Below are 27,031 nucleotides of genomic sequence, written 5' to 3' on the forward strand. Positions count from 1 at the left end.
TAATAATAAACACATCTGTGGGTTGTTGTGAAGATTAGATGAGATAGACCGTTCTGCCCAGAGCCTACAAAGGGTAAATACTTAGCAAATTATAACTTTTGTCATTGTTATTATTTCTGTTATTGTTATTATCATTAATTTCTGAACCATTAGTGTAGGGGTGGAGGGTTCTTCCTCATCACGATGATCCCTTCCATGGGGAAGGGGTCCCACTTCACTCCTGGTTTCTCTGTCCCCTCATCTACTGACTCCCAGGGGAGAAAGAGTGATAGTATGTCTATTTTAGTTTGGGAAGAAAAAAAATCAGGCAGGTGCAGCCCAGCCCCTTTCTTTACACCTCTTGGAAGCGAGCTTCTTCTGCTCTGCCCCTCCTCCATCCGGGACATTTCACAAGTACCTGTCCAGAGCCACTGTGACCAGGCCGAGGTCGATCTTTTTAGGCTGTGGGTTCAGTAGCAAGAAATCTACCAGTCCACAAATACAAACTCCATTTCCCATTTTATCAGTAACAAAGATGATACCGTGTTTTCTTCTTAATCAGTTCATAGCTCTGGTGAAAAGGAGAAGTGCTGTTTATGGGGTGCCCCTCAAATCCCAACAATTATAAATAATCGTTTGCACACACAGAGCTGAGATATGACCACCATCAGTTCAATGAAACCGTTCAAAGGGAGAGTCGAATTCAAATCCAGGTTTTCTTCTTCCCTTGAATCCCACGGGCATCCCCATCAACATTCCAAAGACTTGATGACCCTGTGATTTCAAACAGAAATTTACAGTTTCATTATATAAAAGACAAAAACGGGGCTCCTTGCCCATTTATTCTTCTTAACCCACTTCCTCCCTGAAGCCGAGGTTAGCAGTTTTCATTACCACTGCTTACTTTTTTGTTTAGATCGCCCCTCCCTGCTGGATTCCAGATCCTTATCCCAGGCCTGGTGCAGGAGAGGATTTCTTTTATGTGGCTTTTCTTTATGGGCTTCCAGGGCTGAGCTACCTTTGGTAAACTAGAGGCGCCTTGGACGCCCTGGCGATGAGGAGGGTTTCGTTTGTGGAGGAGGACTCTTGCTTGGAAATGGTGATTGCATGAAGCAGAGAGATGCTGAGATTAGGGGAAGTGAGAGCATTCCAGCTCAATAAATCAATCCCCTTTTAATTGTGTCCCCGTCAGTCAACATTCTCCCAGAGTCTGAAGGGCAAGGAGCTTGTTAGCAGAGTGATTCCTCACTGCCCTTTGTGCAGCTGAGCAGACTGTCAATCAGATGAAGCCACAGCAAGGAGAGGCTGGTGCAGGGGCTGCCGCCTCAGCTCCTGTGAAAAAAAAAGGAGCCAATCAATACTCTTGGCTCCATTCGGAGCGTCTGAGAAATTTCAACCTGGGTTTTAATCTCTGTGCAAACAATGGAGTTCTAACCCCATTTTCTTAAACCGACCGGCTCACCTTGCGTATTTCTAATGCCTTGTACATTAAAGATCTTAAAATCACTGGCTACACCTTCCAAGCAGGCTCCAAAGGTTGTTAGACAATACAGCTTCTATTTGGCACCTAAACATGTCTTTCCTCATAAGAGAAGTGATCCTGCCTCTCTTGTTCTTCCAGCAACATGCTGACAATAGGTTTACACCCACAAGGTGAATAAAAAGCTTAGCCATATTATTACTAACCGAATTATTCACAAAAGCTAAAAATGTATGAGAATCACTTGAGAGTCTTGCGAAAATGGGGATTCTGATTCGTGAAGTCTGAAGAGGATCCCAACTGTCTGTATTTCTAACAAGCTCCCAGATGCTGCTACTGCCGGCGGCCCATGGCCCGGACGTTGAGTAGTAAGGATCTAGAGTTAACTTATAACTTTTCATCAGGATAATGTTCAAAATATTAACATTGTCTCCTTAGTCCATGCTCTGTGGCCTCGCACACCTGGACAAGTTATTTACACTCAGTCAGCGCACTTTCCTTACTGGCATCTCAGGAGACAATGCGCAGAAGTGCTTAGGACAGTACCCAGCACAGAGTAGGCATTTCATAAATGTTTCTGTCGATACGAGGGCCGGGCAAACTACAGCCTGCAGCCAAACCTGTCCTGCCACCTGTTTGTAGGAATAGTGTTAGCACAACACAGCCATGCTCACGTATTTCTATATTGTCTGTGGCTTCTTCTGCACTAAAATAGGAGACTTGAGAAGTTACAACAGAGACTGTATGGCAGCAGTCCCCAACATTTTTGGCACCAGGGACTGGTGCTCCTTTGAGAATCTAATGCCTGATGATCTGAGGTGGAGCTGAGGCGGTGATGCTGGCACTGGGGAGTGGCTGCAAATACAGATGAAGCTTTGCTTGCTTGCCCACCACTCACCTCCTGCTGTGTGGCCCTGTTCCTAACGGGCCACAGACCGGTACCCAGTCAGCAGCGAGTATTGGGGATCTCTACTGTATGGAACACAAAGCCCAATGTACTTACTATGGGGCCCTTCACAGAAAAAGTTTGCCAACCTCTCTGATCTATCTCATTTATTCAACAATAAAAATTTACCAAGTGCTTATTGTGTACCAGGTAGTGGGCTGGGCCCTAGAAATAATGAAAAGTCTCTTCCACTGAAAGATCTCAGCTTCTAATAAATACTTCATTAATCCCTATGATATCCCAGACATACACTCTCTCCAGTCCCTCTGCTTTAAAATGAATTTGTAACAGCTTCTACTTCAGAATGTTTGCCGTGTGGACTTATTGAGCCAATGTATTTTAAATTCTTAGAACATTGCCTAGAGCGTATTAAGTGTTCAATAAATGTTAGCCATTATTATCATTATCCATATGGGGTTTTCATTTAAATTTTACATTCACAAGGGTATTACCGTTGCTGTTTTATAGATGTGGGAACCGCACGCAGCCAGGATCCTTGGTCTTATGAATTTGAAGCCACCCTGTGCAGTCAGTTCACAAATATCTCCCCATCGTCCTGTCCCTCATCATCTCTTACAGTCTGGCCAGGACAGTCCTCAAGTTTGGTACAATAACGACAATAAAAACATCACCTTTAGCTAATAGCTAGGGCACCATAGGGAGGGCAGCATCACAACGGATCACAAGCCATGAGGTAGGCACCTTATATTTTCTGGACATAGATACAAAAAGGGACATTTCCAAAGGATTTGTCTCACAGCTAATAAGTGATTGAATCGGGACTCAAGCTCAGTTCCACTTGACTCCAGGACCCACAGAACAACTCCTGCACTCCACTGCAAACATCAGACAGTTCGTGGGCTTGCGATAAACATTTGAGGTATCCTTGCAGATGGCACTTATGACCCAATGCTGAGTAACCTCACACCCCATGAATTAGCAAAACCCTTCACGGGCCTTTGGTTGGCTGGCAACAGATGAATCAGTCGCAGAGCTGTACTGACATCTGCTCCCAGGAGAACAAACCAGAAACTAAAGGCAGAGAATGGTAAAAGCTATTCATTAGGCCCTGTGGCCCAAGGTGAGAAGCAGAGGCTTTGGGTTCTGATCCAGGTTGATGAGCGCACCTTTGCCTAAAGGCTTAGTACTGGGCCTCACCCTTGTGAACACGTAATTAGCAGTAGCTGTGCAGGTTCTGAGCTTTGACATCAGAGACAATAGGACGGAAACCGCAGCGCCAGTCATTACTAGCTATGGTTTCTCAGGAAAATTCTCACCTAGGTTCCTTTTCTGTACAGTGAAGTTCATGACAGTGCCGACCTTGTAGCGTCACTGTGAGAAGTAATTGACATAAGAGGCATCACACGTGTAGCAGCGATGGTACCACCATGTAAGCCCACAATAAGTGCCATTTATTATTATTTTCATGACCCCAGCACAGCCCTAGCCCCGGTAGCTCTCCATCAAATCTCCCTCTAATTTTCCTGATTAAAACCTGACTAGAAACATAGGCAACAAGTCCTTCCCTTACTGAGTCAAGCCTTCAAACCTTTTTAATAAATGTTTCCTCTAAGTCCAATTTCGTGGTGAGAGAAAGTCGGTTTCCTTTAAGAGCCCCAAATACATTGTTGCATACGACATAAATGCTTGACTCACCTCTTCTCCACTGACCTACGTTTTCGTTGAGACATGCTCTACTTTCGACGGTGATCTTTATTCAGTCAGTAAATCTTCAATGAACAACTACTATGTGCCTAGTACTATTCTCAATGTTGAGGATATGGAATCAAAACAAAGCAGACAGCAGTCGACTCTCACAGAGTCGACACTGTGGGGGGAAACAGACAATAAACATGTGAACAAGTAAATCACTTAACTATGGGGAAAGACAAACGATAAACACGTGAACAAGTCAGTCACTTAACTTCTCATGTGGTTAACGCCTTGAGGAACGTAAAACAGGGGTGTGTGAAGAAAGCAAGTCATGGTGGGAGGGCAGGTGGCCTGTAGATTGTGTGGCCACGGAGACTCTAAATGACAGGGAGAAGCAAAATATGCAAAGATGGGGACGAGCATTCCAGGCCAGCGGAATGGCCAGGGTAACGACTGTAGGGTGAGAAGAACTTGGTCTGTTCTGGAAACCCACGAATTTATGGGGGAGCAAAGGTGTTTCGCTCAGAGAGAGCCAGGGGCAGGTGCCTGGTCTCAGGGGACTACTGGGGCTATGGGAAGAAATGTAGGTCTTTTTCTAAGAGTAATAAGAAGCTACTTGAGGGTTTAAGTGGAAGAAAGACATGATCTGATCTGAATTTTAGAGCAATCGCTGTGGCTGGATATGGAGAATAGGTTGGAAGGGGGCAAAAGGAAGCAGACTGACCAGTTAGGGGGAGGAAATGGTGGTGTGGAAAACAGGGGGCAGTGGCAGCAGAGACAAGCAGACAGATTTGGGTTGTATTTTACAAGTCAAGCCAATCTGTCTAGTTATACATGATTAAAGAGAGATAGTGTTTCACTGGCAGTGGGTCCTGATGTTTGCAACAATCTGCCATTCGATCCTGACTTTGATCTGGTCCATGGCAAGGTCTGTTAACTCTGATCTCCACCTGAGTTAAGAGGTTTATAAAAACTGGCTTTAAATGCTCAGGGGTTACTTCGAGCAAGAGTACCCTAAAATAAGAAGTACCTCTGAAAATATGTGTAGACACCAATCCACCCAAAACGCCTGGGTGCCAACAAAGACAGGGGCTGGTCAAGTCTCCTTGCTGTGTCTCCATCCCGGGAAGCCCCTCTTCCCTTCAGGCAGCACGATGCAGTAGAAAGAGCACGGGGGTGGCACCCGCAGGGGCTGTGTCTTCACCTGAGGGGGCTTCACCAGCTTCAGGATCAGTGTCCAGTTGCTTAATCTCATTGGGCATCAGGTTCCACCTCAAGAGCAGGGGCTTACAGAGATAACTGATGCATTCTGACCAGCACATGGTCACTGCTCCGTAAACTCTCACTGCTCAGCATCCTTGTTCTTAATAACCAGTGGTTTGCTCAGCTTTCCTAATTTTTTTCAGAGCTGACCCTCCCCGAATTAGGTTTCAGAGTAAGAAATAAATGTCCTACACCACCACATCCCTCCTACTTTATTTATTGTGTTAGTCTGGGTCCTCCAAGAAGCAGCCATCAAGACAAGAATTTTATGAGGGGAAATACCTCCAAGAGAAAATACAAAGAGATCCAGGCAAGGCTGGGACAGCTGTCAGACCACAATGCAAGGCTGATCCTGAGTGAAGGAGAGAAGGAAGGAGGGTAGATAGAAGTGTCCTAGAGTGCCAAGCCCTCTAAGAAAAGTTTGACAAAGTTGTCAGGGAAACTTCAAGCCAAAGTTGACCATCAGAGGAGCCCCATGTCATCAGAAATAAGCCTGTCTTATTAACCTTGCAGCTCTCAGTTGCTGGCTGGAAGCAATCATTGCAAGGCACCTTAAATCTCCAATGAAGCCAGCCAGGTTAGAGATATCTGGATTATTGACCAAGGATGATTTCTGTTGATCCAACTATTTATGTGGTGGGATTCATAGGTACTTCTAGAGCCTCTTCTCTAATCTCAACTCTAAGTGGGCTTCTGAAGGTCTTCATTATCTATACCCATGGTTATGGTTTTGCATCCTTTTGTACCACTTCATAGTCACTTGCCTCACCCCACCCCTGGCAGGCCTGGAGCCTTAGGAATGCTGGTAAGAAAAAAATGCCAACATATCATCTTTCTCTTCTTTGGACACAAATAGGCTCCTCACCACAACATAGTCAGGCATTCATACCCAAGCACCGCAGTGATTAGTTTATAAAGTTCCCACTCCACCATGGAGATTATCTACCCCACCAGTAACACCTCCTTCGTGGAAAACTTTTGCACATGGCGCTGAGTCCCTGTTTCCCGTAAGCCCTTCCACCATCCGAGGTGACTGTCACGTGGATGATTTCCTTCCTGCTTTGACTTCCGTCTCCACCTACCTCCACTGTCCTCCTGCTTCAATCATGCATTCTTGTAGCCACAGCTAGACCTCAGCTTCAGCAGAGATGGCTTTACCTCTGAAATATTAAAATCAGACAACTCCTTTTCTGCCCAAAGCCTCACATTTCAGAAATTATCCAAGGGTGGTGCACAGACCCTTTGAACGAGAATTCCCTGGGCTATTTGTTAAATATGCACATCCCAGCCCCCACCTCAGATCTATGGGTTTAGAATTTCTAAAAGAGGTACTTAAAAATCTACATTTTTAAAAAAGCTCCCTAGATAACACTTATGCACAGTTGAGTTTAAGAACCACTCACTACCTATCAGCCGGGCCCCGCATTACCCTCACCACACCTGGACTTCAAACCCACAGAGCCCTCTGCTCCCTGGCTCCTCGGCATTCATTCCACCAGCCCTTCCTGTCATCGCTTCCCGCCTGTCCTGCACAAACCCCATGTTCCACCACTTCAGCCCTCTTGACAATTTCAATTTTCTTGCCCAATAAGCCACCCTTGTCCAGCAAAACCCTGGCCCTAGGACAATCCAACTACTAACTTTTTCCCATTGAGGCTTATTGATTTATTTATCCTTTCACTAAAATGTTGCTCAATGCCCAAAGCATTCTAGTCATTAGATAAAGTAATTGAGTGAGTGAGTGAGTGAGTTTAATCCATGATCATTTGCCCTTAAGGAGCTCACAGCTGAGTGGGCATGCTACTTCAGTGAAAGAAGTAAGCACAGGGCATTATGGATGCATGAAGGAAAGGATGCCAACCCAGTTTGAGCTGAAGCAAGATTAGGAAAACATGCTGGATGAGGTGTCTCAGATGAGTCAAAGAATAGTGAAAAGGGGGAAGAAAGAAAAAGTACAGGGGGAGGCAGTCCAGGCTGCAGGGAAGTGAGAACAGCAGAGCAGGTGTGGAACGTGAAAAGCACGTCAACGCTGCTGAAGCGTGAAGTTCACGGCGTGGAGGGGTGATAATATTTTCCAAACAAAAACCCAGGATATATAGCCCCAATGAGGCGGAATGTTCCAAATCAGGAATGTCTCAGAAAATACCAGAGATGATGTCACCAATACACTGGTTAGTTAGGGCTCAATCTACCGCCTCTTGCACACACTCCAGCCCCTACACACCCCTCAAATCCTCACTCAAAACCACCAGACAATAAAACTCACCATGCAAGATTCTCAGAGACTCTTCTCACATCAACTCTAGTAGTATTTATAACAGTGAAAAAATAAAGAATACCCAAGCATCCATCAATCGGAGATTGGCTAAATCAATTGTGGTACATTCAAATACACTATGCCATCATATTAGAGTTTATTTAATAATAATAACATGAGAAAATCCTCACAACAAATATTTTTTAAATAAAGCAAGTGTATTCAGTTTATCCTACATGACCTCTGTTTTTTTCTTTTTTTAAAATCTATGTGTATGTGGTAACATGATATATCATCCTAGAACAGAATAAATGATTAGGTTCCAATTTTTTTCTAATCCTACTCTGATCTATTCTTCATGCCATAGTCAGATTGATATTTCTAAAATGCAAATCTTATAACTACCTAAAACCCTTCAAAGTCCAAACTCCTTTATTGTGGAGCCCAAAAGTCAATATCACCTGGCCGCTTTCCAACACCTGTCCTTCTATACCATCTCTCACCTTCGGGCCTTTGCACATGCTGTCCCTTCTCCTGAAATGCCTTTCTCCATTCCCTTCAACTTCCTGACTAGCTCTGCTCATCCTTCAAGATGCAAGTTACGTGTTACTGACTGTGCATCGTTCCCCGACCACCATCACTGTCAAGCCATAATCCGGAACCTCTCCTGTACGCTCCCATCACACCCCGTGCTCTCCTCATAGCACTCTTCACATTGTGCTGCAGTTGTTAGCTTACTCATTTCTGTGCTTTGCTAAAATTTAACCTCCATGATGACAGAAACCGTGTCTGTCTTACACATCGAAAAAAGTCTGTGCTAGTTATCTATTGCTGCACATCACATTTCCCTAAAACTTGGTGGCTTAAAACAACAAACATGTATTATCTCATACAGTTTCTGAGAATCAAGAGACCAGGAGTATGTTAACTGTGTGACTCCAGCTCATGGTCTCTCATGAAGTTATAGTCCAGATATTGGTGGGGGCTGCAGTCATCTGAAGGCTTGACTGGGGCTGGAGAACTCATTTCCAAGATGGTTCAGTCACATGGCTGTTGGCAGGAGGCCTCAGATTTTGTCACCATTTGCATGTCTTTATTAGGTTGTTTGAATATCTTCATGATATGGCAGCTAGCTTCTCTCAGGGAGAAGAAACCAAGAGAGAAAGCAAGGATATAATAGATTCAACATCTTTTTAAAATTCCAATTGTAAATACAAGAAAACACAAAAAAGTCAGGTGATATGACACAGCTAGTTAGCATCGGAGGCAACATTTGAAAACAGGCAGCCTGTTTCCAAAGTTCTTGTTCTTAATCATCATGCTATACTGCTTCTCTAGGCAAATCAGTACATATTTTCTTCCCTAAATAACCTAGTTTCTGGTTCATACTATATGCCAAGCACTGTGTTAGATACTTTAGGAGACATTTCAGTCATGCACACATGTCCTCCCCCTCCTCCCAAATCCCCAAGATTCTGGGGTAGCCATGGTTTGGAAAGAGAAGGGTAGCCAAAGCTTGTTGACTTCACAAAGCTAGTTTCATAATCCAGTTTCATGGGAAGTGCCAGATTTCTCTGGAGAGGTAACCTTAGCTTAGCTATGTCAGGGCTCTTGAACCAGCAAGGCCAGTATCACCACTGCTAAGGCAGTATGCTCGCCCATCAGCACCTCCACCCCAGGAGATGAGGCTGGGACGTGAGTGTGCAGGGTAAGGCTGACAGCTGCAAGTTGGGCCTGATGATTTCATTAGAGAACCATTTTATAGCTGCCTTCCCCAGGCTGCAAGAAATCTTGGAGGGAAACAGCCCAGCAATGAAATCACCAGTGAGGCGCCAGGCACAATGGCACCCTTGTAGGATGTAGCTTGTGATCTCACGGATCTAGAAACACTGAGCCATAATCCTTGCCCTAGCCCAGCCCCACCCAGGTGCAGCCCAGTGCAGCCTGCAATGTCCATGAACTGGTATTAATCTCCTCCAAATCCAAAGAAACAAGCACCATTCCCTGTAGAAGCATTTTTCAATTTTCGCCTTGGTTTAAATATCATAAGAAGAAAACTTGAATGTCGTCCCACTGAATTACTATTTACCTTAATCTGAACATAGGAGTTTTTCATATTCCACTACATCACATATACTAAAGGACAATTCTTTATTCTTTTATAAAACATTATCACCAGCTTATACAGAGAGGATCTAGAATTTAGACATATAAAATGCAGCAAGATAACATGAATTACATCAGCATGAAAGAAGAGAAATCAAGATTGGAACTTTAAGTGGAGCCAGGAACGAGGCAAATACAGACAATGTATACTATGAAGTACTTTACACTTAGTATGGATGGTTATGTTTTGGTTCTGAGATTTCAAGTAACCAAAGCAAAGAAGGAAACCTAATCGAATCCGAAAATCAGTGTTCAGCACATTTCTTGTGAGTATATTATACTTCAATAACTTTTTTTTGCAAATTATAGTGTTCATGATTTAAACTAGCCAGTTGCTCAACCAAAACACAACTACCAGAAAAAAAAATAAGTTTATTCCAACATTTATCTTAAAGAGAATGCTAAATGAGGTAGTAAATAATATCCTTATTAAAATCTCTTGGTGCAGGCCAACAGTGTTACTCTAAAACTCAGGGGTTGGCAAACTACAGTCCATGAGCCAAACCTGGTTCTCAGCATGCTTTTGTAAGTAAAGTTTTACTGGAACAGAGCTATGCTCACTTTTTTACATATCGTCTATGGCTACTTCTTTACTACAAAAAGCCGGGGTTTAATAGTTGCAATAGACCTTACAAAGATGACATACCCAGAGGGGATCCCCACAGTGAGTCATACTCTTGTATAATCCTCTCCCCTTGAGTGTGGTTGGAACCTGGCATTTGCTTCAGACCAATAGATTACAGCAAAGGTCATGGGCTGCCACTTCTTTGATTCAATTACATCGTATGGCAAAGGTGATAGGAGATCACTCCCTTGGTTATGTCACTTTATGTAAGACTCCATCTTCACTGACTGGCCTTGAAGAAGCAAGCTGCTATTATGTGAAATGTCTGTGAAGAGGGCCACATGGCGGGGAGCTGCCGGTGATCTCGGGAGCTGAGGGCCTCAGTCCTACAACCACAGGGAACTGAATTCTGCCAACAACCATGTGAACTTGGCTGTCACTTCTTCTCAAGTCCAGCCTCTGGATGAGAATGAAGGCCAACCACCTACTTGATGGTAACCTTGTGAGACCCTGAGCAGAGGACCCAGCTCAGCTAAGCCACACCCAGACCCTGGGCAAGTGAACCTGTGAAATAATAAGTGTGTGTTGCTTAAAGTTGCTAAGTTTGTGGTAAATTGTTACTCAACATAGAACATGAACATACCCTTTGGCTTACACAGCCTGAAATATGTTTTATCTGGCCATTTATAGGGGAAAAAAAATGCTAATCCTTACACTAAAACACAATTCAAAATAATAATAACAATAATTCTATGAGGAGTGTATGAGGTTTTCAAAACACTGTGGATAGAAGTAATAAGAATGTTTAGAGGCCCTGCTCTGGGTCAGAGCCATTGACATTGAAACAAGAGAGTATATGACACTGAGCAGGGCCCATGAAGGCAAGTGAACCAGTACAGCAGTCCCCCTTATCCGCGGTTTCACTTTCCACAGCTTCAGTTACCCGTGGTCAACAGCAGAGCAAAAATGTTAAACGAACAATTCCAGAAATAGACAATTCCTGTGTTTTAAATTGAGTGCTATTCTGAGTAGCATGATGACACCTCATGCGCTCCAGCTCCGTCACACCCAAGAGACGAATCTTCCCTTGGTCCAGCATATCCGCACTATGTACGCAGCTGTCTTGATTATTAGATCGACGGTCATAGTATCTCGTGCTTGTGTTCAGGTAACCTTTAAAGCACAAGACTAGTGATGCTAGTAATTCAAATATGCCAAAGAGAAGCCATAACATGCTTCTTTTAAGTAAAAAGGTGAGTACAGTACAATAAAATATTTTGAGAGAGAGGGAGGCAGGGGGATAGAGAGTGAGCACATTCACATAACTTTTATTACAGCATATTGTTATATTTGTCACCATGGGGCTTTTGGCAGAGTTTCTGGAGGTGAGGTATTCTAGGAAGCTTGATTAATATACAGAAAGAAACAACGTGTCGTACATGATGAGTGCTCAAAAATGTTAGCTATTATTAGTATTACTAACTGGAAAGTAAAAGACATCCTTTATTTTGGGGACAAGTTGTCATCGTGGGGCTTTTGGCAGAGTTTCTGGCAGTGAAGTAATCTAGAAAGCGTGAAGCATTAGAGGAAGGTGAAGGAAGGTGAAACTGGTCTTCCAGGAAGAGTGTCGTCTTTCTAGGCAGAGGGAAGGGAAACACGGCAGTCACACATTCCTAAAATGAGAATAAGGGTCAAGGCTTAATGGGTTGGTTCCCAACCCCAACAGCACTTTAAAATCCCCCAGGGATAGATTTTGTTTAATGCTGAAGGCCAGACCCCATGCCTGACTTATTGAATCAAAATCTCTGGGACTGGGCCCAAATGTGGATATATTTTTATTAATTTCCCCAAGTGATTATAATGTGCAGTAATGGGCAGACTGAGAAGGACAATTATTTCAAAGTGCTTGAGGTCTGGGGCCTGGGCCTCATCTCATCTCCGTCTATGCAGAATCCACAATAAGGCCAAAATCAAGGTCCTTCGCTAAAAATCCAACAACATCGTGACCACTGATACAGAGTTGGAAGGTGCACTAACCATCCATATACTTCCACATACCTCCCTCATCAACAGAACCATGTGCTAAAATGAAGGACAAGAGACGAAGGTAAAGTTAGCCTCGATGTACTAGAATTTCTAGAATGCAATAGAAATTAGAATGCATTAGAAAAATGCACTAGCATGGATTTAAGTCTTCAAACACGTGCTCCAGCAGCTTCCTCTGCCTCCTTCTTCACGCCTTCCCCTCCCTGCTCCAAACCGAAGCCAGTCTCTGTGCCAACAGCACACACATGCTGTGGTGCTGCTCACCTGATTTCTAGCCACCACCTACCTCACTGGAGGTGGCAAAGCCTGAACCACCTGACAAGGATGTAATGAACCATTAAGATGGGCTTTTGTTTCCCTATCTGTCCCCTTCCAATCCTCAAGCAGTCAAATCAGATAGAAAGAGCAAGCCTCAACCTCTCTCCAGGTGAAGAAACGGTGCTGAGTGTGAGAGAACAGGCTAGCACCCTGCCCAACTCACCTTGGAGCTTTCTTTCTCACATCATTTCGTTCAGTCCCAACATTTCCCATCAGAAGTCAGACTTCCCACTTTGCAGTAAAAAATACCGGAACCCCAGAGCTCCATGATCTGCGACCATTTCCCACCGGGTTCAAATCTTCCCCCATCTATCTCAGCTGAGTCAGGACTTTTGCCTATTCAGGGGCTTTTTTAGATCTCTTTCAGAAGCTACTTTAAGCATTTCAAGTACAGAGACGATTAAGGCAGGGAACTGGTTATAAAGGTGTTGGGAGGGTTGGAGGAGCAAAGGGAAACAGAGGACTTTTCCTTCAGGATCACAAAGCTGCTCGTAAGTCTGGACTAGAGCCGCAGCCTCACCAACACTGCTGATGCCGCCAGCAACGCCAGGGGCGTCATAGCCGCCTGCGGTCAGTGACCCCAGTAGCCCACTGCTGGCAACAGACACAAGTGCTCCTCTCACTTTATCAGCCAAAGCAAGTCACAAGGTCAGCCCAGATTCAAAGATGGGCAAATAGGTTTCACCTCTTGACGCAATGAGTTACCGAGTCATTGCTATGTTCTTAACGTTTGTGCCCTCATCCCACAATAAAAATTCATGTGTTGAAACCTAACCCCCAGACTGATGGTATTAGACGGGGCCTTTGGGAAGTGCTTAGACCATGGGGGTGGAGGCCTCATGAGTGGGCTTAGTGCTCTTATAGAAGAGACCCCACAGAGCTCCTTGGACCCTTCTGCCTATGAACCAAAAAGAGTGACCTTGCCAGACACCGAATCCACCAGCACCATGATCTTGGACTTCTCAGCCTCCAGAACTGTGAGAAATAAGTGTTTGTTGTCTCTAAGCCACTCTGTTTATGGTATTTTCATTATAGCACTGAACAGACTAAAAGGATTATTTCATCAGGGGCACAGGCGCGGAGGAATTATTAACTGGGGCCATAGAAGCCATTGATCAGATCTAGCCTGCTGGAGCCCCTCCCAGCACCTCCCACATGGCCTTGCACCAGGTGGGAGCCCACTCTGTGAGGTCACGGGCTCAGGAGGGCAGAGGCCTTGTCAGTTTTGCTCCCTGCTCTCTCTATAACACCTGGCACCTAGCAGGAGCCGAATGTTTGAATGTGTTCATCAACTAAAGCAAACAGGTATGGGAAAATAAAGTGTGTTCTCGTCTCTTCGGGTGCACGGTTCCGTGAAAACACAGCTGCCTCCCTCTCGTCGGACTAAGTCTCCACGAGTACCATGTGCCGAAGGGTGGCTCGCAGATGCCTCTGCAGGACGATGATTTGAAAAATTCCTCGAACTTAATATCACCATGGATTCCGGGATCTGAAAGATTCTCCCCGCTTGCCAAGAGAAGGAAGTCTCTCACCACCGAGGCCCCCCTTTTGTTGCTGGAGTGGTAATGTTTGGGGAGAACAGAGCAGACGGAGCACTTCACCTTTCTTTCCATGACATAGAGCGTCTAAGAATGTGCGGTTGCTCCAGCCGGCGGTGACGGCGCGTGAGCTGAGCGTGGGCCGGGGTGTCAGCCCCCAGCACACGCTCTGTGGCTGCAGCACCGGCTTGCTGGTGAGGAAGCAGGGGGGCTTCCTCACGCATGAGGGAAAGAGGCTCCAAGCCTCCCCACAGCTGAGAATGTGGGTCAGCTAGGATGTCTCGAGGTAGACAACTGTCTTGCCTCCAGCTCCCGATACACACACATAGGCACACACACGACCTGAAATCGGCAGGTCTGCAGGGGCCTCAGCCTCCCCCACTTTCACGTCCTCTGTCTTGATCCAGGCCTATATTTGAATCTCCAGTCAGGTGATACTCCTGACATTTAAAGACTGGTGAGGGCCCAGCCTAAAGAATCTACTGGACTGCAGGTTGCATGCTGAGATCCTGCACCTTGATTTCTGGTTCGGCATCACCCCGCCCCTCAGCCCCGCCATCCACACCCAGCTCTGGTTCACACCCTGAGGCTGGTGTTGTTCCCAGTTTCCCCTCAGGACCCAGATGTCAGTCTCCAACGCTCCAACCACAGCCTCCTCCCTGGGGCTAAGTTATATGTTCAGCGCCAGCCACTGCATCCCATACTCTCACTCCCCCGGTGCCTCCCATCTAGAAGGGAAAGAGACCTACCCTCATTCAGGACCCACCAGCGAGGCTTTCTGAGGGGGCATCTGTGCTATAAAAGACAGATCCCTCTGAGGCCTGGGAGCCCGGGGCACTTTAGAGAGATGGAAATGTCCTGTAGACATTTGTCAAAACTCATTGCCCTATAGGTTCAAAAACAGTAATTTTTACTATGCTTCAATAACTCAGGCTTGAAAACATTTTTTTAAAGAAGTCTTCATGGTCAGTTCTCTGACTTTTCTACCCACTCCGACTAATCCTCAAGCATGGTGGGGAGGCGTATTTTAGGATGATACTGAATCAAAGTGGTGCTTTCAAGGGCAATGCTCTGCTTCAACAAGAGCTCCTTTGGGTCTTTATCTTGTGGCTGGTCTTCTCGAAAGTCGTGGGAGCCAGGGCAAAGGGCACTTAGCAACTGTGATGGTTAATGTTATGTGTCAGGTTGGCTGGGCTCTGGCATACCTAGATGGCGGGTAAAATATTATTTCTGGGTGTGTCGGTGAGGGTGTTTCCAGAAGAGATTTGGTTCAGTAGACTGATGAGGAGGAGAGCCCTCACCAACGCGTGTGGGCCTCATCCAGTCCACTGGGGGCCAGAATAAAAAAAAGAGTGAAGGAAGGATGAGTTCCCTCTCCATCTTCTTGAACTGGAACAGTCATCTTTTCCTGCCCTTGGACGTCAGAGCTCCTGGTTCTCGGGCCTTCAGGCTCTGGAACTTTCACCAGCGGACCCTCAGTTCTCAGGCCTTTGGCCTTGGACTAGTTCTTACCCCATCAGTCCTCTGTTTCTCAGGCCTTCAGATTCAGACAGGATTATATTATCAGCTTTCTTGGTTCTCCAGCTTGCAGATGCCAGACTGTGGGACTTCTCAGCCTCTCAGTCACGTAAGCCGATTCCTATAATAAATCTCCTCTTATATATGTGTATATATCCTATTGGTTCTGTTTCTCAGGTGAACCCTAATACACCAAAACGAGGGGGTGGGAGAGAGACAGGAGGATGCTGAAAATGTTTCTTCCTGCCTGAAATGCTCAGGACAAAGGCTGTATTGCAGGAGAAGAGGGATGTGACAGGGAGGAGAGAAGGAAGCTAACGGACAGGGGACTCCAGACGCCCAGGAAAGGGAGATTCAGCATTGTCTAAAAAGCCAACTGAGAAGAATGGCTTTTGTAGCTTCCTCTGGACTCTGTGTCCCCAAGCAGTAATGATCCCTGTGCTCTGAAGCTAGTAAGACATTCAGAGCCAGGGTTGGGTGTGTGATTCCGGGCCTGCTGCTTCACCAGAGGGAAAGGAAGTCAAAGTGGAGTTTGTCACTGTCACACCAAAGCAGGAGATCGGCTCGAGCACAGGGTCGTTGTGCCACTACCCAAATCCTAACTAAATCAGCCAGTCCCAGCCACTAGCTCTCAACAAAACATGACAAACAGCCCCTTGCTAACGGTCTTATCACCTTCCAGCCCTGCTGAGCCAAGTTCAGTCCCAGGAGACAAATGATTGAGATGTCTGCAAACTCCTCCCTGGAACTCATTCCCTCCAGAAAGTGAGAATGGATTGAAAGGCACAAAGACAAGAAAGAGAAAGGAAAGTGAGTGAATGGATGGAATAGAGGCTGGACAGCTGGACAGGACCCCAAAGGTTATGGGGCTGAAATCATCACTCCTCAGTGAGGCCCCAGAAAAGAGAACTAACTACACTTCTGGATACCCCTCTCCCTGTAAATTCTTTCCATGTTGGTGACGGCCAATTTGTATCCATCTATCTTTATGAATCTTCGTAGTACATAAACACTTAGTGAAAAAGAGACTAAGCTGAAATCCGGATCTCTGGCAGAATCCTCATCAGAAATAGAGGTGAGGGCTCCCCTCATACTACATTAATTCTTGGATGCATTTTTAAAAAATTTTTGGCAACTATGTATTTGACAAAACATAGTATGAGAAAACATATGTTTTGTCAAATACATAGTTGTCAGATTGCTGCGGAGGTCACGGTCAGGGCATAGGTCTGCCAGAGGACATGCAAAAGAGTGTTCATAGCAGCATTAGTTGTTAGATTCCCTGAGCTGAAAACAACCCAGCTGTCTATCAATAGTACAGTGCTTAAATTAATTGTGCTATATTCAGAAAAAAGACTGCAATACAGCAATGAAAATGAACTACCAGATATGGGTGACATGGATAAATCTCACGTACATAATGTTAAGCAAAAAATAAAAGGCCAAATATAAGAGTACATGCCTACGATTTCATTAGAGAAAGCTCAAAAATAGGTAAAAATAATCTATGATGATAAAAATGTAAATAGCAGTTGCCCTTGGGGAATGACTAGAAGGGGCGAAGAGACTTCTGGGTGCTCACATGATCTGTTTATTGATGTGAGTGCTGATAACATGCAAGCATCTGTGTAAAAAATTCATCAAGCTGTACATTTGAAGTTAGCAAACTTTATGTATATTGTATTTTAATAAGATCTGTGATACGCCCATCTATCTTTACATCAGCATCTACATCTACATGTAGAGATAGAGCTAGAGATAGAAATAGAGATAGTCAGGCTCTAAGGATTTAACACTTTAAAAATTGTACGATCCGTGTCCTCATGGAACTTATGAGCAAGTGGAAAGAAAGACATTAAGCAAATAATCACCCAAAAGCATAAATAAAAGCAAACCGTGGGGCTATGAAAAGCAAGTGAGGGAGATAATAAAGGTATCTGTCATTTGTCAGAGGTGGCGACATATACAATCTAAATGTTCTCCAGGTTTTATTCAACCTCTGAGAAGTCCTCTAATTGCAAAAAAATAGGACAACTCCAACCTACAGATCTATACCTTAGGGTTATAGACAGGGATTTTCTCTTGTGCAGAATTAGGTGAATGATGTTAAATGGCTAGAGATTCACCCAACTCATTTTTTCTTCCTGGACACTAAGTTCGACTACATTCCCCAAACTCCCACGACCTCAGGCATGCCACATGACTGGGGCCTGGCCAATGGAATGTGAAAGAAAGAGAGGTGTGAGACTTTTAGGCCTGGACCATAAAAGCCTCCACACTTGATCCTCCAAGTGTTGGTCTCCTCTTCTGGCTCAATGTAGGTGAGCCACACAATAAAGAGGGGAGAGCCACAAAAATGGAAGGAATCTGGGTCCCTGAGTCATAGCTTAAGAAATAGCTGCTTGCCAATCAGAAACCCTTGTTTTGGACTTCCCGTGAGCAAGAAATTTCTCTTGGATTAAGCAAAAAAGAAAAAAAAAAAGGAGAAAAAAGGATATTTGTCATTTGTCTGTAACAAAAATTGCAAAAAGGCAAAAGAATATGTGGGAGATGAGTTAAGGGGCAACTGCGAGAGTTTAGGCATGGACCCGGGGCTGGTGATGGAAAGTGGTTGATAGATTTTAGTTTTTGAAATTATAATTTAACAGCAGCCCTAGTGAAAAAAAAGAAACTATATTAATAGTAAACAAAAACATAACAAAAAATAAAACCTCCGCGGCTGACAATAACATACATTCATTCATATACTTTGATATCCCTTGATTCATCAATATTATATTTGAAATTAACCCCTCAGGCCTCAGAATCTAAATACTTTTCTGAATCAGTTTTGGCCATGGACAGTCACATTGAGCATTATATTGGAAGCCATATGCTGCTTATCCTAATGGTTAATATTTATTGAGCACTAGCCATTTGCCAAACCTCCTTCTTAGCATTTATTTGGACTGACATACTCGATTCTCATGACAATTCTGTAAGGCAGATGCTGTTATTTCCCCCATGGACAGTTGAGGATACTGAGGCAGAGAGAAGTGCCCTAGGTGCCCTATGTATCGAAGGGCAGGGAGTATGGCGCTAGACCTGCATGTTAACAAATAGGCTGTAATTCTTCTCATGATCAAATCTTTGACCTTGACCTTTTTGGAACATTTGACTAACACAGTAACTTCCAGGCATATCAAAGAGTACTGGGCTTTGTTTGCGTTTCCGATCTGGTTAAATTAATGGTTCTGTTTTTTCCTTAATTGAAGTATACATTTCTGGAAGTTAAATAGCTTCTCTTTAAAGTCAGCTGGAAGCCTGTGACAGCTAGACGTTGGGTGCTCCATGTTCTTCATGACACATGAATCAGTCACAGCAACCACTGTTGGCTCTAAAGAGTCTATGCTGAATTCCAAAATATTTGGCAGTTTCAACAGCACTAGTGGCATTTCCTGATATATAATGGGAAACCTGAGAATTCAGCAAGGTCTTCTTTCAATGCTTAATCATTATATAACTTTTTTGAGGAAGCTTCATGAAGGGAGCAACATTAAGGAGTAGTCAGCCCTGTAAGGTGCCACCAAATCAAGTAACTCAACTGAAGTGACGATCAGATGAATGGAGAAAGGTTGCATATGTGCTGGAGGTGACAGCTCTGTTACAGCTGACTGCAATGCTAGGCGGCTGACAAGTTTCTTTCGACAACTATTGTAAGATGCATCCACTTTTCATAAGAACATAGAATATATGAAATACCACATTTCAGATTGAGGGGAAATAGGGTATTCTGGAACTAAAATCCCCCTTTTCTTTAGATAAGAAGTTGATCTCCTCTTTGACGGTAGTCTGCCTCTTCACCTCTCTAGGCTGGCTTTCCTGCATCCAGTTCTAGACTTTCAAATAGTTTTCCCTGCCTCAATTACCCTCATGTCTCTCTAACCCAAATATATCAACCATAAGGTAAATGCATTCTAAATCTTTTGAAGACTGTGAAGGCGGGGGTGGGGAGGATGCTGGTGTTAGGTAGTATTGTCTCATTTTATTACGACCATTCATTAGCCTTCTGAGTATAAGCAGGTTGCTGTGAGTTCAACTTCAAATGCGAGAGAACATAGAAATAATTTAACATGAAGTCTTGCACTCAGGGATTTATCAATGAATGTTAAGCTGGTATTATTACTGTTAATATCATCATCATAGTAGATCTCTTAGCTCTGATTAATCAAGACTCATAGTCAATTGGTTAAATCGAAAAGTCAGATGAAGTGTGAAATTATTAATAAAAAAGTTATATTCAATTGTCTAATTCTACCTATATTGAGTAGCTTGCAGCCGACCAACGTTTATGCCAAGAAAAAGTAGAAAAGCCAATTAAAAAACAAAAATAAATCTGAAGTCATGAGGGAGTTGCTGAGGTAGCCAGAACATGAGAAGTCAAGATCTCAGGGAGGAGGAATCATAGAGAGGTGAGCCAACAATCTCCTCTCTTTTTCCTAGTGTCATTTGCAAGGTATCCAGGCAGAGGACAACTGTTAAGGGCAGAGATTCCAGGAAAGCTTCTGAAAATCTCGCAGAGCTGGGAATATGAAAATTATAGTTCAGGGCTTCCAAAGCAGCCAAGAATTGAGGGACCGAGATCTCTGACAGAAGTGAAGCATAGAGAAGTGAGCCCAACACTCTGCTCCTCAAAGCCTTTGCACAAAGCAGGTTAAAAAGCCAAATAGAAACGTGCTGAAAATTTTAACCCTGTAATGGTTACATCCATAATGTAACATTTAGGATTCTAATACACAAGCTGAATAAACAGGATGTTTGTTTGGGGGTTTTTTTGCATGTAAAATTTATTTATAAAGAGGACTAGAATAGAAGGGTGCCAGTTTACGTTCTTAACTAACAGGCCATGTGGATTTGGTGACTTACACTTTAACCTTGATCCCTTTAGCATGTTGTGGCTTAAGTGTGTATTTTCAAGAATATCAGAGGATCCTGGAGTTTGCCAGAAATAGTACTACATAGATCTATTTTAAAGTTAAATCTGTAATTTAAAATCTTCACAAAGAAATATCCAGGGCCAGATGACTTCGCTGATAAATTCTTCTAAATATTTAAAGAAGAAATGACACTAAACTTAAACAATTTCTTGCATATACAAGCAAACTTATTTTATAATGCCAGCCTAACCTTGAAAACAAAAGCTAACAAGCATATTATAAGAATCAGAAATTACAGGTCCATCTCACTCATAAATATAGATGGAAAAATTATAACCAAATATCACCTAACCATGTATAAAAAGAATAGTATATGACAACCAAATTGTACTCCAGTAATACAAGGTTGGTTTTACATTCAAACTTAACCAATCAATGTAGTTCATCACATTAGCATAATTAGGAGAAAAATCGTAAGACCAGCTAAAAAAATAAATATAAAGCATTTATAAAGCTGACTTCCACTTGCAATTTTAAAACATCTTAGCAAACTAGGCCTGGAGTGGAACTTTTTAAAATCCATTAAGGATATATATTTTAAAAGCTATAGAAAACATACTCAATAATATAATAGTGTAAGTTTCCACCTGAGATCAGGAATGAGACAAGAGTGTCTCCTATCATCATTTTAGTGAACATTCTACTGGAAATTATAGCCAGTGCAATAAGGAAAGAAAAAAATAAACGAAAGGTATAGGGATTGAAAAGAAAGAAAAGTATCACCCTTATTGACAGATAACATAATTATGTACATAGAAAAGCGAAAAGATTCCGCAGACAAATAATTAAATTAATAAGGGACGTTGGAAAAGGTTAGCAGATATAACATCAATATATATTTTAAATAACATGTTGCTACACTATCGATAAGTAATTACAAATGAACTACTTAAAACTACCTATGCAATATTAAAAAATACCAACTACTTAATTCTAAAACAACATATGTATAAGACTTTTCTACTAAAAACTGTAAACCATTTACTGAGAGAAATTTTTGGCCTAAGTAAATAGAAGTATCTGCTATATTTTGATAGAGAAGAGGACCTGATATTTTAGTTGTTAATTCCTTCTAAATTTATCTATATATTCGAAGAAATCTGCAGCAGGTGTGTGTGTGTGTGTGTGTGTGTGTGTGTGTGTGTGTGTGTGTGTGTGTGTGAAAAAATTGATCTGCAGTTCTTTATATTTATATGGAAATGAGGAAATGAGAAGAAGCAGTAATAGCCAAGATAATCTTGAAGAATAAAAAGAGAAAGGAGGATTTACCCTACCAGATATCAAGACCTAAAACCACAATAATTAAGATAGTATAGTATTGGTGAAAAGATAGACAAATAGGTCTACAGAATTGAAAAGGGATTCCCAAAATAAAGATGAAAATGCATGGACAGAGAAAAGGATGGTCGTTTCAATAAGTGAGGCTTGGTCAATCGGTCATCCACCTGGAAATCTACCTCATACTACACATAAAATTCAATTCCAGGTGTATTATAGGTCCAAATATAAAAGGTAAAACAATAAAGCATTTAGAAGATAACAAGGAAGAATATTTTTATGATCAGAAACAGAACCATAAGGGGAAAAAAGTGACTAACTATACCATGATAATATCAACAACGTCTGTTTTTCAAAAACGCCACTAATACAATAAAAAGACAAGCCAAAGAGTGGAAGAGGGTATTTGTGATACATATATCCAATGAAGAACTCAAATCCAGAATACACACGCAAAAGAACAAAAGTCTATGGATCTATAAGAAAAAGATGTAGACATTTCAATAGACAAATACAAAAATGACTTGAACAGGCACTGCATTAAAAAGAATATTCGAATGGCCAATAAACATTTGAAAAGGTGATTGTCTTCATGGGAATACAAATTAATGCCACAGTGAGATACCTAGCACCAAGATCTTAGTTTCTAAATATTATTCTCTAATTAAAGGAATCAGGGCTCCATAGAGAAATGAGTGATTCTAAGACCGGGGCAGAGAAAACACAATATAAACTGGGAGTATCTTGTAGCACTAGAAATTAAGTAAGTGCTTAAAAAAACAAAGAGATGCGGGGAGGCACATTAAAAGGACATAGGAGCTATCCTGAAAGAGCTCTCAATGGCCAAAGCTGGAAAAACTTGAGCAACAAATAAGTAATATAGTATTGAATCATAACCCAAAATATAAAATTAATATATATGAGCTCATAATGGAAGGAAGGAAGGAAGGAAGGAAGGAAGGAAGGAAGGAAGGAAGGAAGGAAGGAAGGAAGGAGGGAGGGAGGAGGGAGGGAGGGAGGAGGAGGAGGGAGGAGGGAAGAAGGAAGGAAGGAAGGAAGGAAGGAAGGAAGGAAGGAAGAGAGGGAGGAGGGAAAGAAAAGAGGTGAGACAAATCTTTCTTGCAGAATTCCAAATAATGTCTGTAGATACTCCCCCCTCCAGAAGGTGAAACTTAATTCTCCCTCACCCCACCCCCACCACTGCCCTTGAGAATGGGCTAGATTTAGTGATTCATCTCCAAACTATAAACTAGGAAAAGGAGGAATAGTGACTTTGCAGTGAGAAATCTGGCAACCACTGCCTTAACCGAGTGATGAAGGTTAATAACATCATCGGTGATGTCATGTGGAAGGTATGCATTCCTTAATTACGGTGGGATGAGGAAAGCACTTCTCTACTGTGGTATTATTTCCAAAAACCTTTAACCCTATTCTAGTAACGACATCAGCCAGACTCAGATTAGGGAGTATGCTACAGGATATCTTGCCAGTATTTCTCAAGACCACCAAGGTCATCAAAACAAGAGAAGACTGGGAAACTGTCATAGACCAGAAGAGGCTGGGGAGACATGATAACAATATGAAATGTGGCTCCCTAGAATGGCTCCTGGAACCTCAAGAGGACAATAATGAACAAACTGATGAAATTCAAGTCAAGTCTGGAGTTTACTTAGCAGTAATGTACCACTGTCTGTCTGTTTCTTCACTTTGATAAATATACAGTGGTAATATGAGATGTTAACAATGGATGTGGCCTATACAGGAACTTTCTGTACTATCTTTGCAGCTTTCCTGTAAATCTAAAATCATTCCACAAGAAAAGATTTATTAAAAACAAACAAAATCAATAAGATACCACTTCACCCCCAAGAAAACAGCTAAAACTAAAAACCACAATGACATAGACAATACCAAATACCAGCAAGAGTGTTGGAGCCAGTAGAACTTTCATACGCTGCAGGTGGCAGCAGAAACCACCGACATAACCACTGTGGAAGACACTTTGTCAGTATCTGCAAAACCCGAATATGTGTACAACTTAGGACCCACCAATTTTCCTCCTAACTAGATACCCAAAAGAAATGCACACATAAGATGATCACAAAACCTGTGTAAAAATTGTGAAAGCAGCACTATTCGTAATAGCCAGATGCTGAAAACAACATAAATACTCTCCAATAGTAGAATGGAGTATTCATCACTTCCAAAGCACCATTTGAACGCAGAGGATTGACAGCTGTCTAGGTGTCTTATTTTGGCTGCTATTTTGAGTGCTTACTGTATACCACTACATATCTCTGGCTGCTATTTTGAGTGCTGACTGTATACCACGACATAGCTCATAGGATGGTGACCAAATTATTGCTACACTAAACAACATAGATGGGTTTTACAAACATAACAGCAAAAAAAACAAAACAAAACAAGCCAAAAACAAACAAAAAACCATTCTGCTTGATTGAGATAACAGGCAAAAGTAATCGATGCTTATAGAAGTCAGAGTAGTGGCCACGTTTGAGGTGAGCATGTGTAACAGTTGGCGTAAGGGAAGATTTTGGAGTGCTGGCAAAGTTCTATTACTGATCTGGTTGCTAGTTACACTGGGTGTTCACTTTGTAAAAATACATCCCCCTATACTCTTAGCTATGTGCACTTTCCTATAAGTATGCTAGCTGGTCTTCAATAAAAACTTTTCTTAAAGCTAAAAAAAAAATGATACATAATACTTCAAACCTGTTTAATTTTAACTTAAAGCATATAAAGGCACACTCATTCACCACTCTTTTGATGTGCAGCCAAGGCTCTTCTTTGAGAATGGGTCTGCTAACTGCAGCTTCTTGTCATCTTTCTTACATAAACCACACCCATAATGCATCATCTACAGTTTCCAGCATCAGTTTCTTTGAAGTAGCAAGAGACCTTAAAGACCCCTGTAAAACAATCTGAGTGCTGAATCTTGCTAGAATTTTATGATTTTCCCAATCCTTTCCTTGTCTCAACCACACCCAATTTCATAGCATTTTTTTTGTAGTCTTTTCAAAGCTTTCAACTCAGCATTCATAGAAATATTTCTCTTTTTTTCACACTTTTTTTTTTTTTGGTTTATATTTCATTGAGTAATTAACAATGAAGACTGGCATAGATAGTTTTGGAACTAAACACAAATGACCCTTGATAGACATACAGTTCTACTGATGGGAGCAGCCGTATGTGGGTGTCCTGGAGAGTAGCCTGCATTTTCAGGCACTTCCCATGATGTGGGCATACATTCATCGATGTGTTCTGCCGCAGGTATGAAGAGCTTCAGTTAATCCCCCGTGTCTGTCATATGGAGTGGCCACTCATATTATTAAGTATGCTCCTACCACTGTCATTTTTGGAGCATCTTTCACCTGGGCCACCATGAAGGTCCCTTAATAATTTTCCACACAGGTACCCTTTTTTCTCTAAAATACAATGCATGAAACTGTTTCCTGCTTAAAACTCTTTAGACGTAGAGCTCCTGGTGTATAGTGATTAGTGGGTGCTCAATAAATATATGATGAATGAGGGAATGACTAAATGAGTTTTCAGCTCCTCCGTGACAAAGTTCCAGCTCATTGGTCTGTCCCACTAGGCCCTTCCTGGTCAGATTCTCTTCTCCTTCCCAGGCATCTCATCTTACATCTCCTCAGTGCATCCTGCACTGCAGCCCCACCAAGCACCTTCTGATCACCAGCCACACGCCATCACACACGCTGGTCCTCTACGTGGAGTGGTCTTTTTTCATTGCCTTACATGGAGGCACTTACGTATGACAGTCATTTCTCTTCAAAGCTATCCCTGATGTATCTCAGTGGAGCTCATCAGTAGCTCCGATCTCCTGCTTTACAAATCTTGTTATCATCATTCCTGGTCATAGTCCTGTCTCTCCCATGAACAGTGCAACTGAGAGACTTGAGAGCTGGGATTCAGCCCTGTTAATTGGCTTCGCAGTCCCACTGTCTAGCTCAGCCTTGGCATAGAATTGGTGCTCAACACAGGCGTGAAGGCAGGAATCAGCTGGCCTGAGCTCAAACCCTGACTCTGCCAATTGATAGCTGCGGAGCCTTGGACAGATTCCTTCTCCAACACTCACTTTCCTGTCAAACGGGAGCAATGATACCTACCTCTCATCGTTCCTTTGAAGATTGAATGAGATCTCCTAGGTAAAAAGCCTGGCACGTGAAAAGCACTCAATAAACACAACCTGAAAACACATGGGAGTGCTCACTCCCAAGATCTAGACAGCTGTCCACCGATGTCCATCCAGGTCACATACAATCCAGATGTGATACGGTCCCCAGTATCTGCACACGAGCTAGACACTCAATAAATATTTTTTGAATGAGTGAATGATGCTCTTCCATCCTTCACCCCCTTTCTTTGTTCTGTTCTCTTTGCCCTTACCACCATTCTCCACATCCAGGCCCCAGCTCTGTGGGTTATTTGAAATTAAAATCCTGAAGTTATTTTTCATAAGCAAGAACAATCACTCTTGGGTTTGCTGGCACGGCATCCTGACAGGGGGCTGGCAACAGCCAGTTCACAGTGAGCCCTGCCAGGGGGTTGTGCACATGCTTCTAAGAATAACTCAGTGTCCAAGAATTCCGCCTGTTCTATCGCAAGCTGGGGCCGGCGGGCAGCTGGTTTGCATTAACGTTAAGAGAGATGGTATTCCACTTTACTACAGCAAGCCCGATGCACCTCCTTCCTTTCTTCTGCTCCTGCTCTGAGCTGCCATTGAGCAAGCAGAGTCTTCATTTAACAGTATTGAAAGAACCAGGAAGGGGCCTGGTTAGAGGTAAACTGCAGAGTGGATGGAGTCTGCCTTCTGGGTCCTTTCATCTCACGTCTGGGTCATCCATCACTCTCTCATATGGGTATCATTCTGAGTCCGCACATGACCCCAGTACCAAGGCCACAGGAACATCCCACCCAAACTTGCCCTCGTAAGAGCAGCCAATGCCTGAGATCATTCCTGACCTTCTCTTCTTTGTTCATTCATTCATTCATTCATTCACTTCTAT

General features: G+C 43.0%; 1 long non-coding RNA gene across 4 annotated transcripts in view; it reads right to left on the bottom strand.

The window, feature by feature from the left end:
- Positions 1–261: 261 nt before the first annotated feature.
- The window catches only part of LOC120614924 (uncharacterized), a 119,447-nt gene continuing 92,677 nt past the window's right edge, over positions 262–27,031 (bottom strand). For 3 of the 4 annotated variants that reach the window (XR_005656142.1, XR_005656144.1, XR_005656143.1), the window contains 2 exons: positions 884–1,311; positions 262–753 (listed from right to left, as the gene is read on the bottom strand). This is a non-coding gene — a long non-coding RNA (uncharacterized LOC120614924). Of the gene's footprint in view, positions 754–883; positions 1,312–4,061; positions 4,234–27,031 lie in introns of all 4 variants that reach the window. The other variant, XR_005656141.1, reaches the window with a different exon arrangement.

The sequence above is a fragment of the Pteropus medius genome, unplaced genomic scaffold (assembly GCF_902729225.1).
Source record: "Pteropus medius unplaced genomic scaffold, Ma_sr-lr_union100, whole genome shotgun sequence".
Classification (NCBI taxonomy): Eukaryota; Metazoa; Chordata; class Mammalia; order Chiroptera; family Pteropodidae; genus Pteropus; species Pteropus medius.